Consider the following 13,677-nt stretch of genomic DNA (forward strand, 5'->3'; position numbering starts at 1 on the left):
TGTGCAGTGTTGTTGCTGTTAAGCAGTCTCCTTGGCTGTTGGCCACAATCCTGAACGGGTCGCCACTCCGACACAGTATACCAGCATGCTGGCACTCTTTTTGCCAACCACAGAAGGATGACAGGCTGAGTCAACCCCACCTGAAATTAATTCAACAGCCAAGTGGGTTTTGAACTCAGCACCCTTGGATCCCAAGCCCACCACCCTAACCATTAAGCCAACACCAGACATTTGTGATAATCCTCATCCTCTTTCACAGAACATCGGTGCAACTGAAGCAGCTTCCTGAGCAAGGGTTATACTGAGTGGTTTGCCATTGCCTTTCCAGGAGTACTTTGGGCAGGAATTTGGCCACGGTGCCGGCGATAGCTCACCTACTCTTCGCGAGAGTACATCATGGAGATCTTCTACATCCACCAACTAATGCCGGTAGACGGAACGCACGGTTTAATGTCCATCGGAGGGATGGCACACACATTGATGATTCACCTTGTCTGTGAAACAACGGGATAACAGTTTATAGCTGGGTCGGGATTCAAAGCTGCTATACAGCTTCAAGGCGGGTGTGCGTACCCTGTACCTCAAGGGCCATCCTGTTAGCCCAGGTTGCATCTTAACGCACTGTTCGCACAGTGATCGCACTGTTCCATATCTTGTTTGGTATCATGCATTTCTTCTGGTTAAATGTTGAGCTTTGTCTGCTGTTCAAACACAGCTTGGGAAGCGGCCACCGGAAACGGGAGACAGCTGAACGCATGGACAGACAGCACGATTTGGAGAGGACTTTGGAATTTTGTACAGCATGTCGGCGATAACTCATCCACTTTCTGGAAAATATACTTGTGGGTTCTTTAATCTCCACCAACAGTTGCGAAGAGATGAGACACCCAGATGAACACCCATCCGAGGGATGACACACTCTGCGATGTAACGCTCTGCATTTGAAGCACATATCTGACTGTTTACAGTCGGGTTGGGAATCAAACCCAGATTAAGCATCTTAAAGGGGAACCCAAACGCTCGGACCACCTTGATGTGAATCTATCCCTTGATACCCTACAAAATAGAAATGATGTGTCTTTTTCCAATTTCAGAATGATAAATTCGGTAAAGTCGGAATCTTCATTTTCTTCAAATTAGCCAGGACGTCGCACACAGAAGTAGATCACCAGATGTGTACTGTGTCCGAGCTACAAAGCGGGATGAATGAACTCAAACGGTGAATAATTTTTTGATTTTCCACAAAGATGCTGAGTAGATGCATCCTTGGTGGTTGTAGTAAGACAAACCGAGATGGTCTCATGATACACCAATGGCCGAAACACCCTAAGTTTGCCAGAAGTTGGCCAACAAAATGTTCTATTCACTTTTGTGCTCAGAACATTTTACAGAGCACTGTTATGAATCAGAGATGGCGAGATCTTGTGGTTATCCGCTATGATTGAGAGAAGAGATGATGCTACCTCTACGGTTAAACGGAAGAAACAGCCGTCACTCCAAACTAACACCATCTCCACTGAGCTACCAGCACATGTACACGGACGATTTGAGTGGTGAATCAAACACCTGTTGCCATTGCCTGGCAGTTTCAAGAGTACCTGAAAATAATTATCTATTATCACCTCAAATTTCTGCAAATCAAATGAACCACCATTTATTTAGATGGAGAGAAAGTGTGTATGTATCATCCACTCCTACTCGAGGATTTCACCGGGGATGCTAAAAACTTTCAGGATACCACCCCCTCCAACCCGCCTCTCCATCCTCCCACCTTCCCATCAATCATAACCCCCACAATACCCACCACCATCCCACACACCACTCAATATCCACCATCATCCCACACCCTCTTTCACCCTCCAGAATCCTCCATCCACTGAGAGAGACATTGACGCCTTATGGACATGGCACAGACACAAATGGCATCTGGGAAAAGTATGAAACGGGACGATCCCATAACATACAAGACATCTTGCCAGCCTGTGACGGTGGGACAAAGTATTCCTCACCCATTTTGTCCACGGTGTCTGAGTCTACCTGAGCAGTGCCCGTGCTGTTGGGTGATGATGGATATTTTTGCTCAAGTCATACATAAACCAATTTATCAATTAATACAAAATCCCTCCCTCATAAACCAATTATTCCATCCATCCATCCATCCATCCTTCGGGATCATACTCTGTGCAGAGCGTTGGTGCTGCCTAAGCAGTCTCCTTGGCTATTTGGCACAACCCTGGACGGGTCGCCTCTCCGACACAAGATATCAGCAAGCTGGCACTCATTTTGCCGACCTCGGAAGGGTGACAGGCAGAGTCAACCCCACCTGGTAATAATTCAACAGAAAAGGAGGATCTGAACTCAGGATCTTTGGATCCCAAACCCACCACCTTAACCATTAAGCCAACACCAGGTATAAACCGACGATTGAACGGAAAATTAAACCCTACTGAGCTGAAGTGATCATGTGACCTGCATTTCTATCTTCATGAACACCGCCTTCTTCCTCTAAACCGCTCGGACAAGGCTCAAAACGATTCAGTTCCACAATTTTGTCTCCAATAGTTTCTTCAAAATCCCACTGATCAGTTTCAGCATACTGAGACCCTTTAGAGTTGCCTATGACGGTGGAATCAATATTGGAATCTGGGTTCGACATGCGCTGCTTCTCCATGTAAACCGCCGTTCGGATCAATTGGGCTTCAGGGTGACATCAACACCTTTCAGGGAAAATCAACACTCTCGGGCTTTTTTCAACACTTTGTGATTGGTAAAAAAATTCAATTCCCCCCCCCCTTCAAATTAGACCATGATTAATGATTCTCAGTGGTTTTCAGGAGAAAAAAGAAATGTTCCATTTGGGTTTTGCTTTCAAGGTAGGCGCTACCTCTGCACCATCCTGTCGGGATAGGACTCCTTGGCCCCTAACCATCCAAAGATAAGCTTCAATCCCAGATAACTAAACTTGTGATCAGCACGTGATCTCTGCTTTTCCTGTTTCCAACATGGGTGTCACAATGGACCCAATTTATTTTCTTGATTACTGGGATGTAAGACCAAATTGCTTCGCTGACGGGAATACCAATATTTGCGTAATTGCGAAAAAAAAAAACAGAAAAAAAGAAGAGAACATGAGCATGAACATATATCAGTACGTACAAATGGACAACCCGAAAATATAATACCACCAGCAACTTTGTCGGTGGAGGCATAAAAACGGTTGTTAATGGGAAAAAATATAATGAGGCGGTGTAGAAAAGCGGCCGAGCTCTACACTCAGGGAGCGAGGAAGGGAGAGTGTTCATGGGATATTCATCCCAACCTGTTTCTGCTGAATTCCGAATAATACACAACAACACACGAAGAGGAAGATCAAAATAAGATTTAAAAAATTCTCCCCCTCCCCCTCCTCCTCTCTTCCTTATTTTGATCAAACTGTCTGGGGTATGTACGTATTAGACACGGGCCATGCCAGGAAACAAACTCTCCTCGCGTGTGTATGTGCGGCACATTATATGCTGTGTGTACGTATGTTTGTGTGCGTGTATATGCGTGTATTGCTGTGCTGCGCACGTATGTGCATGCTCTGTTGTCAATTGTGTTGCGGGTACAGTTATTGCTTGATGAGTGGTAGCCCCTGTAGGACAATCGTTGACGGACGCACGCACGCACACCAAGCCTGAGCTCCTTTTCTACATTAGATGCATAATTGCGTGAAAAAAAAATCTGTAAATCTATTTCCTTCCATCCGGACAATCTTTCTCAAATCCACTCATTGTTAATTTGGAAGATTACTCAAACTTTGGTTCACACTCTTGAAACATCTAACTTGGATGACTGCAACTCACTGTTGGCAGGTGTACCTGCCCCTCTCTTTCTCTCAAACTCTTCTAAGAGAGTTTGCCAACCAGACTCGTACTTCAAACACTCAAATTTGATGGCATCACTCCAATTCTCAAGACACTTCACTGTCTTTAACTAAACCAAAGAATACATTCTAAAATATTACTGGGAACCTTCAAAGGCAAATATAAATCGGTTGCCACCTGACCTTCTAACCAAGTTACACCTGACACCTCTGCAAGACAACGACCGTCTAACAACAGCAATCTCTTGGTGGTGCCTCGCATTATGATAACATTTTTGGTGATCGAGCATTCTTCGGGTTCATCGTCAACTGTGGAGCTCTCTGCTTAAAATAAATAAATAAATATATAAATAAAAGCTTCCCCAATCACTGCATTTACATCTCTTTTAAAATATCACCCTTTCCAGTTGCTTTCCTTCGTCTTCTTTCTTTGTAAAACACTTTGAGATTTTTTTGAACGAAATGAAAAGTTGCAGATAAGAAATTTATCGATTTATTGAACTGTCACTCCACTCTCCCAGTATCAGGTGTGACTAATAGTTTACCTGAAGAGGTCGCTATTCCATCACAAGATGCTGCCAAATGAGCCTTCAACCAGGGAAGGCATTTGTAACTTGACCTCCATACCAGCACACAATGGCCTACTCTTTCAAAAAGTACCATTAAATCTTTAATTTCCCACAACTGAGAATGGACAACCGGCTTAACCTACCCACCAAAGGGACAGGAAGCTCATTGATTGATGCACCGTCATCCCTGTGAAGGACCAGGATGATGGTTTGTATTCGGGTTGTGAATGAAACCCAGACTAGTTTGCACAGAGGCGAAAGAATGCTTCCTCTGAGCTGTCCGAGCATTTGGTGATCAGACTAGGCAAGACAAGCATGGTACACACTCCCTGGGTCATTCGTGAGCCAGCTTGGTTTCACCAACAATCCCCTTTCACTAATGGTGATTTCCAGAGGCAAGTTTGGTTCCCAGAAGCTTCAAATCCTTAACACTGCCGCCTTCAGCCGGATTTGAACCCCCAACCACAGCTAAAGGAACAATTTCACTCCATGAGGAAATTGGTTTCATTTCATCTTGTTATAGATCCTATCATGTCGTCTCATCACATTCCCATTCTCATCATTTCATGTTAGTTCTCAGAAAGTGAAAACGCCTAGTTTGTAATGTACACAGGTTAACATGATAACCGCACATGTCATGTTGCAGAGACTGTTCGAAAAGCAAACAGGGAACCACTGGAGGCTGGTGGAAAATCTTGGGTAAACAAGAAATCTTCAGCATCTAGCTTCTCAGGGTGAGCAACCCTTTTATTGTTATTCAGTAATTAATAATTTTATGACAAAATGTGTTTCTGGCTTTTATGGGGTTTGGACTTCGGCGAAAAGGAAATTACACACAAAGCACACGTACACGCACAGACACAGACACATTGGGTCACCCGATCAAGATTTGGTTGCTTAGACTTTAGTAATCCATCAAGAAATTGATGTTTAAAGCCATAAGAAAAATTAACCCGGGGGTGCGCCACGGCAGTGACGGATCAGGTGGTCTCGTTGAATTTTTTGAGGTCGCACAGGATCGTGTGATGACTACTTACACTCAGCGACTGTGGACCCTTTGTATGTTAATTTTCATTCTGTTTCGGGAATATTAACACTTAAATGTGATTGGTTGGATTCCAGACAAATAATTCACCTTCAAAGGCGACAGTTCACCCGACAAGTATGCCAAGCTTCGCCCCTCTCACCGACGAGGGGGGCACCCAACGTATGATGCTCGATCACCCAGAGCGTCACTATTTTTTGCTTTAACATACTGTAGTTTGATTAAGAATTGTAATTTCAGTTCACCTGGAATGTAGTTTTGGGGAGCATATGGGATGGCACGTCAATTTGCCCGTCCGTCTGTCCGTCCACAAATACTTGCCACTTCTTCTTTGAAACTGCACATGGTTTTGATGAAACTTTATATTAACACAGTGTTCATCACCGTGTATGTTCCTACCAAAGTTTGTTCATGAGATTTAAAAACATCTGGCCCGAAGGGGGTCTACGAGGGTTGCCCCCCAAAATAGGTACTTGCTACTTCTTCTCAGAAACGACACACACAATTCTGATGAAACTTGCCCACAACCTTCAACACTCGTGATGTAACAAAGTTTGTTCACAACATGAATTAAATTGGGGTCGAAAGGATTCTACATAGGGGTTGCCCCCCAAAAGAGTTATTTGCTTTCTTTTCTGATGCCACACACACAATTTCGATGACACTTGACCACAACCTTTATCACCTGTGATATACCAAGGTTTGTTCATGGCATAAAAAAATACATCCATAGCTATGTACTTTCTTCTCCATTATATATTTTGTGGGTCACCATGCCTACCAGTGGTTGCCTGGTTATCTTATCTCGCCGCAACCAAGTGAGCGCCCAGGAGTATTGCCCCTATTTTTAATGTGATGACCTAACGTGTTACAATAATGTTGTGCAGCAAATTTTGGGGCAATTGGCCCAGGGGTATCTAATTGTATAACTAACGAGAAACAGTGTGTCACTCTCATCGAGGTTTACACGTACAGTGCCTTCAGAATGTATTCACGCCCCTCGATGGTTGTCACATTTTGTTGTGCTGCAGCCTGAATTTAAAAATGGATTGAATTAAAAAAATTGTCACCGATTGACACTAAATACCCCAAAATCTCAAATTGCAAACGTGGTTTTAGAAATTTTTACAAAATAATTAAAAATGAAAAGCTGAAATGTGTCGTGTCAATAAGTATTGAACCCCTTTGCTATGATGCTGCAAATTGAGCTCAGGTGCATCCAGTTTCCACAAATCATCCTTAACATGTCTCTACAACCAGACTGGACTCCACCTGTGGCCAATTCAATTGATTGGACATGATTAAGAAAGAAACACACCTTTCTATATGAGGTCCCACAGTTGACGGTGCATGTCAGAGCAGAAACTCCACCATGAAGTCCAAAGGAACTGTCCATACAACTCCTAGATATAATTGTGAGGAAGCATAGATCTGGGGAAGGGTGCAACACAATTTATAGAGTGTTGAAAGTTCCCAAGAGCACAGTGAGCTCCATCATTAGGAAATGGAAAGAATGTGGAACTACCTTGACTCTTCATGGAGCTGATTGCTCCACCAAACTGAGCAACCTGGCAAGAAGGACCTTGGTTTGGGAAGTGACCAACAACCCAATGAATCTCTGACAGAACTAGAGTTCCTTTGCTGAGATAGGAGAACCTGCTGGAAGAACAACAGTCTCTGCAGGACTTCATAAATCTAGGCTTTATGGGAGAGTGGCCAGACGGCAGCCACTCCTGAGAAATAGCTCCACTGCTGGACCAAAAAATTCGGCTTGGGAAAGGAAGTGCAATTTCCTCATTATAAATGATGGAAAACGAGCTCCCGCCTTATGAAGGTTCATAAAACGAAATGGTATCAAGATATGTAACCCCTTCGTTAAGTGTGGGATACCTGTATATAGTTAAAGACTGTAGAACACAAATCACCTTCTTTGTACTTCCAAAACCCCATAGTTTAGTACTACTTGGGCACAATTTTACGCCGTCTTGACCATTCAAACTTACGGCGTGCTCTGAGGGCGGAGTACCAGCGGGATTCATACAAAGTGGCGGTGCCGAGCGATGCAACCACAGAGCTAACTTCATCCAAAAGATCTGTTTGGTTAGTGCATCCTGTTCTCAAAGATTGTTCCAAAGAGAAGAGTTGGCAGAAGCTTCAGCTCTGGATTGGTCCGTTTGATCCATCAGCTTCATGTGGTTGCCGTCGCACCTGTTATTCAAAGTTCATGAACAAAGCTGACATACTAATGTTCAGAAACCCAATGAGCAAGAGTTGAACCACGTCCTTGTTTCTCAACACTGTGCGGGGAAAGGAGTTCCATGAACTCTCCAGTTCATTTAGGTTTGTTACCTTTATGGGACTTCTTTCATCCTAAAATCTGCATTCTTATGACCTCACTGTACTCTGTCCTCCAGATGCAAGAAATATCACATTTCTTCGCACACATTATACATTGAGAAGCATCAGAGTCTCCCCTTGAATTTATCCACTATTCATTCGGCTTTTTGAAGTCGCTTGAATTATTTTTGCCTCGAAAACGATATCCGCACAAAATTAAGCATAATCATTTTGATGAACGTTCTACAACCGAAGCATTCCATTTTACCATTGATTAAGTGGATTCTGCCAGATGAAAGCAGGTTGTATTTGTCCATAGATTATATTGCAATGGTGTATTAAAGTGCAAATGCTGTGCTTCGCGTACGTTGATGTAACTCATAGATGTCCCTGTAATAGTAGAAGGAAGTTGTATTTCCTTGAAGAAAGAGCATTGTAAACATCATCACAAAGCATGGAGATAAGGACCGATCAGATATGGGTAATTTTGTGGACCACACCTGGCTTCATGTCCAATCAGAGCACAGGGTTTTCTTCTACCCCCTTCCCCAGGCTTGCACTCTGCTGTTTTTGCCGTCTGACCTTCTCCAAATCCTCCAGTCTCATTTTTTGACAGTCAGCTCAGGCTCAGGGCCAGTGCAGCTTATGCACTCATCACAGATATGGGGATGACTTTTCCTTGGGTTCAAAATCATAATGTCTATGCACGAGTGGAATACGGACAACCTCATTTGGACAAGTCGGAGACGTTTGCCGACTAGATGCTGTACATATGGGATTCAAAACTATGGGGACAGTTTCATGAGCTTGTTGCTCAAATGTGGAATGCAAACCAGGAGAATCCCAATGGTGTTCACGTGGTCACTGATGCAATTCTCATTAAAGTGGCAGATGACGGAGAAATCAAAGGGAACAAACTGAGAGTTCAGCAGTGGGGTAGCCGTGGGACATAATAAGCAAGGGAATGAACGAAAAAGAAAACAATCGAGAGAGAGAGAGTAAGAGAGGAGACAGTAACCTTTGGTGAGGTAAGGTTATTTGGGATGGAAAGGACTGTGGACAGGGAAGGGGTTGATGGGAAATGGTAGTACACCAACTGCTTGAAGCCCAGGAGGGAAGGGTGAGATTTAACCTCATAAGATTCCACAAACGGGAGAAAAGAGGAACAAACGAGTGGAGGCAAGCCGGGATTTTGAGATTTTAACCTGGAGGGGTTTACTGGAAGAACTACAAAAGGTTTGCGTGCATCCCAGCGATGCTGGGGGAGGGTCAGGGCCTGAGAGTGCAGAGGGAGCTCCACCGGAGGAGAGGAGGTAAAAAGCGGAGAGGCCACAGACCTGTTTGTGATGTCGGAACAACAGTCTTTCTACATCGTCCTCATTACAGGAGATGTCACTAACATTGGGAGCTTTAGGCTTCCAGTTTGACAGTCCGACACCAGATGGTGAACCATTTGTAGTCGACGAAGCGGTTGCAATGTATTTTTGCCCACATTTGCTATCAGTTTCACGACAAAGCAAAAGATGATGAACTGTATGTTGTGTGCAGAATTTATTCATTGTTGAAGAGCGATGATCAGAGGGGATTTTTTTCTGTTTAATATTTGTCTCCAAACTTTAGGCTCAACCTATTTGGCCATCTTGTCAGGAGATGTTTCTTGTTGATGGTGTAATAATGCAAAGAATAGTTTTCTTCTGCGGTTTCCTCTCCCGCTCTGTAATGTCTCATGAATTTCTATTTGAAATAGGCGAACAGCTTCTCGCAGATGAAGTGGCTTTTTATCCCCGCAGTGTTCATGTTCGCATACAGTCATGTTGCCCTTCTGAGAACGGACAGAAGTCTGGCAATCCATATTACTCACAGATGACGTAGATTTCCTATCTTGACCTTATCTCTATCGACGAGAATTGGCATGTGAAGAATTAAATGTCAGCTCTGCCATTAACAGTGGGCACCAGATAAGGAGTATTGCAGGAAGACATCCATTAGGTGCACATTGCTCACCAGGATAGCGGTAGTGACCTCTGAGGAAAGCGGAAGGAGAATGGAAACCAAAGTTACTTGTGCTTTCTGTAATGAGGAGGCGATGGAACATTTGTCGATTTTCATGTCAACCTGACACCGTGGATGCCGCTTCACTTCTCTGTGTTCTCTTGGATTGTGTCTGCGCTGAGGTTCACAATGCAATAAATACATGCGTTTTTGGGAAAAAAATAGTTATACAATTAGTTAATTAATATAAGTATAAACAAAATTGTAAAAATACAACAATAATTGGTTGCATAATGTTTGGAGCGTCCACTCTAAGTCTGTCTGGTAGGTCGGTGGTTTGAACCTGACCCCGACTGAGGTCACGCCGAAGACTTCAAACATGGTACTTGCTGCTTCCTTGCTTGAAACCCAGCATTTCAAAGAAAGTTTCCTCCTGCATTGAAGTCCCTTCTTCTTCTTCTTCTTCTTCTTCTTCTTCTTCTTCTTCTTCTTCTTCTTCTTCTTCTTCTTCTTCTTCTTCTTCTTCTTCTTCTTCTTCTTCTTCTTCTTCTTCTTCTTCTTCTTCTTCTTCTTCTTCTTCTTCTTCTTCTTCTTCTTCTTCTTCTTCTTCTTCTTCTTCTTCTTCTTCTTCTTCTTCTTCTTCTTCTTCTTCTTCTTCTTCTTCTTCTTCTTCTTCTTCTTCTTCTTCTTCTTCTTCTTCTTCTTCTTCTTCTTCTTCTTCTTCTTCTTCTTCTTCTTCTTCTTCTTCTTCTTCTTCTTCTTCTTCTTCTTCTTCTTCTTCTTCTTCTTCTTCTTCTTCTTCTTCTTCTTCTTCTTCTTCTTCTTCTTCTTCTTCTTCTTCTTCTTCTTCTTCTTCTTCTTCTTCTTCTTCTTCTTCTTCTTCTTCTTCTTCTTCTTCTTCTTCTTCTTCTTCTTCTTCTTCTTCTTCTTCTTCTTCTTCTTCTTCTTCTTCTTCTTCTTCTTCTTCTTCTTCTTCTTCTTCTTCTTCTTCTTCTTCTTCTTCTTCTTCTTATTTTTCTTTTTCTTCTTCCTCTTCTTCTTCTTCTTCTTTTTCTTCTTCTTCTTCTTCTTCTTCTTCTTCTTCTTCTTCTTCTTCTTCTTCTTCTTCTTCTTCTTCTTCTTCCTCTTCTTCTTCTTCTTCTTCTTCTTCTTCTTCTTCTTCTTCTTCTTCTTCTTCTTCTTCTTCTTCTTCTTCTTCTTCTTCTTCTTCTTCAGCTTCCCATCATATCGATTATACATAACATGGGAGCTGCAATTATATGCAAGCAGGCCGCTTTAGGAAAGCCAGCATCTTGATTGCATCCTTCAACGCGTCCTTCAGTGTTTGGGTGTAGGTTCCAAACACGTCGACTCCTGCTTGAGCGTTTGCTGGACATTCAGCCATGAAATGATTCAAATCTTCAATTAATCCATGGCAATTTGTATGGTTGTCAGATTCTGTCAGACAAATCCAGTGCCAGTACACGCTTGTAGTATAGTGAAAGAGAGTGGCCTGTTTTCAGTCTTGGAATGGTAGTAGATTCACGTGTTGAGAGGCCTAGTTTTCTTCAAGATTAATACATCCTGGGCCCGACAATTAAATAATGCTTGTCAGGTGTGGCAGTTTGAATCCAGGCATTGTGAACATGTCTGTTAATTTGCGATTTCGATGATTTAACATTGACGTTAATTGTAAGGGAACTCGTTCACAACAGAAAAAAATATATTTGATCATTCAGACTGTCACATCGTCATGTCCTTATCAAGAAACATGACAAAATGAACTGAGGGTTCAGAAAACACCTTACCCTGCGCAGTGTTGAGAAACAAGGGCATGCACAGGTTCTGCGAGCGACAAATTTCATTGGTCGTAATGACATAAAATGCCGTAATATTTAATATCTAAGTACTGCTAAACGGAAGGGTTTTGAAAGTGCCAAAAAAAAAACGTTGGGTTCTACAGTGTTCAAGTACAGGATATCATTCAATTGAGATAGAATAAAGATTTTAAAGGTTGCGTAAATGAATAATTTCCAGAAGTTTATCGTCGTTGATGCAGTGTCTTTTACAACACTTTGTTTAACACATTATATTAGTTATTCATGCCTGTTGTTTGTGTCCTTTATGATGAACTTAAAAACGAGAGAGAGAGAGAGAGAGAGAGAGAGAGAGAGAGAGAGAGAGAGAGAGAGAGAGAGAGAGAGAGAGAGAGAGAGAGAGAGAGACAGAGACAGAGACAGAGACAGAGACAGACAGACAGAGACAGGCAGACCACTGGACGTGTAGCTTACTCAACTCCTCTCTTCGCGTGTGTGATTGCAACAAATTCGGAGACAAAGTACCGCTAAACTACAGGTTCATTTACCGATTTGTGTTCAACATATAACATTCAAGTGAAATTAAGTTGTTCCTCGATCATAAGCTGACGTTTGTAGACAGACAGACAAACTGAACCAATTACCTAACCCTGTTTTTCGCTTCGCATGCATGGGGTAAGAAATTACAATGAAAGGTATGAAAATGTTTTTTTGTTTTTTTACATCCACTTATGTCACTGGAGGAGAATCATTGCTGCACAATAAATGGAATTCAGAAGAAATTGGTGGGTTGGATGATGTGTGGGTGTTGAGGCTCGGGAGTCATGTCTATGTGCATCAGAACAAACACGAGACGCTTTGCTTGTGCCACGTTTACACTTTACTGTTGAATTTGAAATCGTTTGTAAGTTCTGCACAATATGTGGTCCATACATTATGATGGTAATCTTTACAATTTTCTTGCATGCATGCAACGTTTTTTTTTTCTTCCATCATGTCAAGAAAAATTCCATTGTCATTGATTTGAGAACACATTGAGCTCTACCCCTCCTTGTCGACACCCGCAATGGACTGTCCCGATTTCGTGCTTTTGGTAAATTCAACACTTTTATACATTTTTAGCTCGCCTGTTCGAAGAACAGAGAGCTATAGCGATACCCCCGGCGTGAGCGATAGCGTTAGCGTGAGCGTGAAAATGTTAAATTTTTTGATGCAAGTTATTTTTAACCTCCGCCATCGAAGATCGGAGGTTACTGCTTTCACCTCTTTCTGTTTGTTTGTTACTTACGAAATCTAAAGATTTCATAAGTATATTGATGACTTCCGTTTCTGTTTGTTTGTTATTTACGAAATCTAAAGATTTCGTAAGTATATTGATGACTTCCGTTTCTGTTTGTTTGTTTGTTTGTTTGTATGTTTGTTTGTTTGTTTGTTTGTTTGAAGGTACAATAACTCGAGAACAGAAGAAGCTACCAATGTCAAATTACACCACGTGATTCAGGAGGGTGATGGCTAGCGCTGATTAGATTTTGGTCAAAATCGGTCAAAGGTCAAGGTCACAGTGAGGTCAAACATTCAATTTTTGATGGTTTGGTACAGAATCATGGTAGAAACTTCTGGTTTGCGTCGCTACCTTCTCCAGAGACAGCTTTTATTAGACAAAGTCAGAGGTCAAGTTGACAATTTCGTAAGTACCAGTCTATGACTGCTTCTTTGTTACTTACGAAATCTAAAGATTTCGGATGTATATTGATGCCTTCCGTTTCTGTTTGTTTGTTTGTATGTTTGTTTGTTTGTTTGTTTGTTTGTAGGCACGATAACTCGAGAACGGAAGAAGCTACCAATGTCAAATTACACCACGTGATTCAGGAGGGTAATGGCTAGCGCTGATTAGATTTTGGTCAAAATCGGTCAAAGGTCAAGGTCACAGTGAGGTCAAACATCCAAAACATTCGATTTTTGATGGTTTGATACAGAATCATCGTAGAAACTTCTGGTTTGCGTCGCTACCTTCTCTGGAGACAGCTTTTATTAGACAAGGTCAGAGGTCAAGTTGACGATTTCGTAAGTACC

General features: G+C 42.3%; 1 long non-coding RNA gene across 1 annotated transcript in view; it reads left to right on the plus strand.

The window, feature by feature from the left end:
* Positions 1-13,677, plus strand: part of LOC147025363 (uncharacterized) — a 111,114-nt gene that overhangs the window by 88,367 nt on the left and 9,070 nt on the right. The window contains exon 5 of the long non-coding RNA XR_015059471.1: positions 5,081-5,168. This is a non-coding gene — a long non-coding RNA (uncharacterized LOC147025363). The remainder of the gene's footprint in view (positions 1-5,080; positions 5,169-13,677) is intronic.

This window comes from Eptatretus burgeri, chromosome 6 (assembly GCF_056783735.1).
Source record: "Eptatretus burgeri isolate ZD-2024b chromosome 6, Ebu_testis_v1, whole genome shotgun sequence".
In the NCBI taxonomy this organism is placed as follows: domain Eukaryota; kingdom Metazoa; phylum Chordata; class Myxini; order Myxiniformes; family Myxinidae; genus Eptatretus; species Eptatretus burgeri.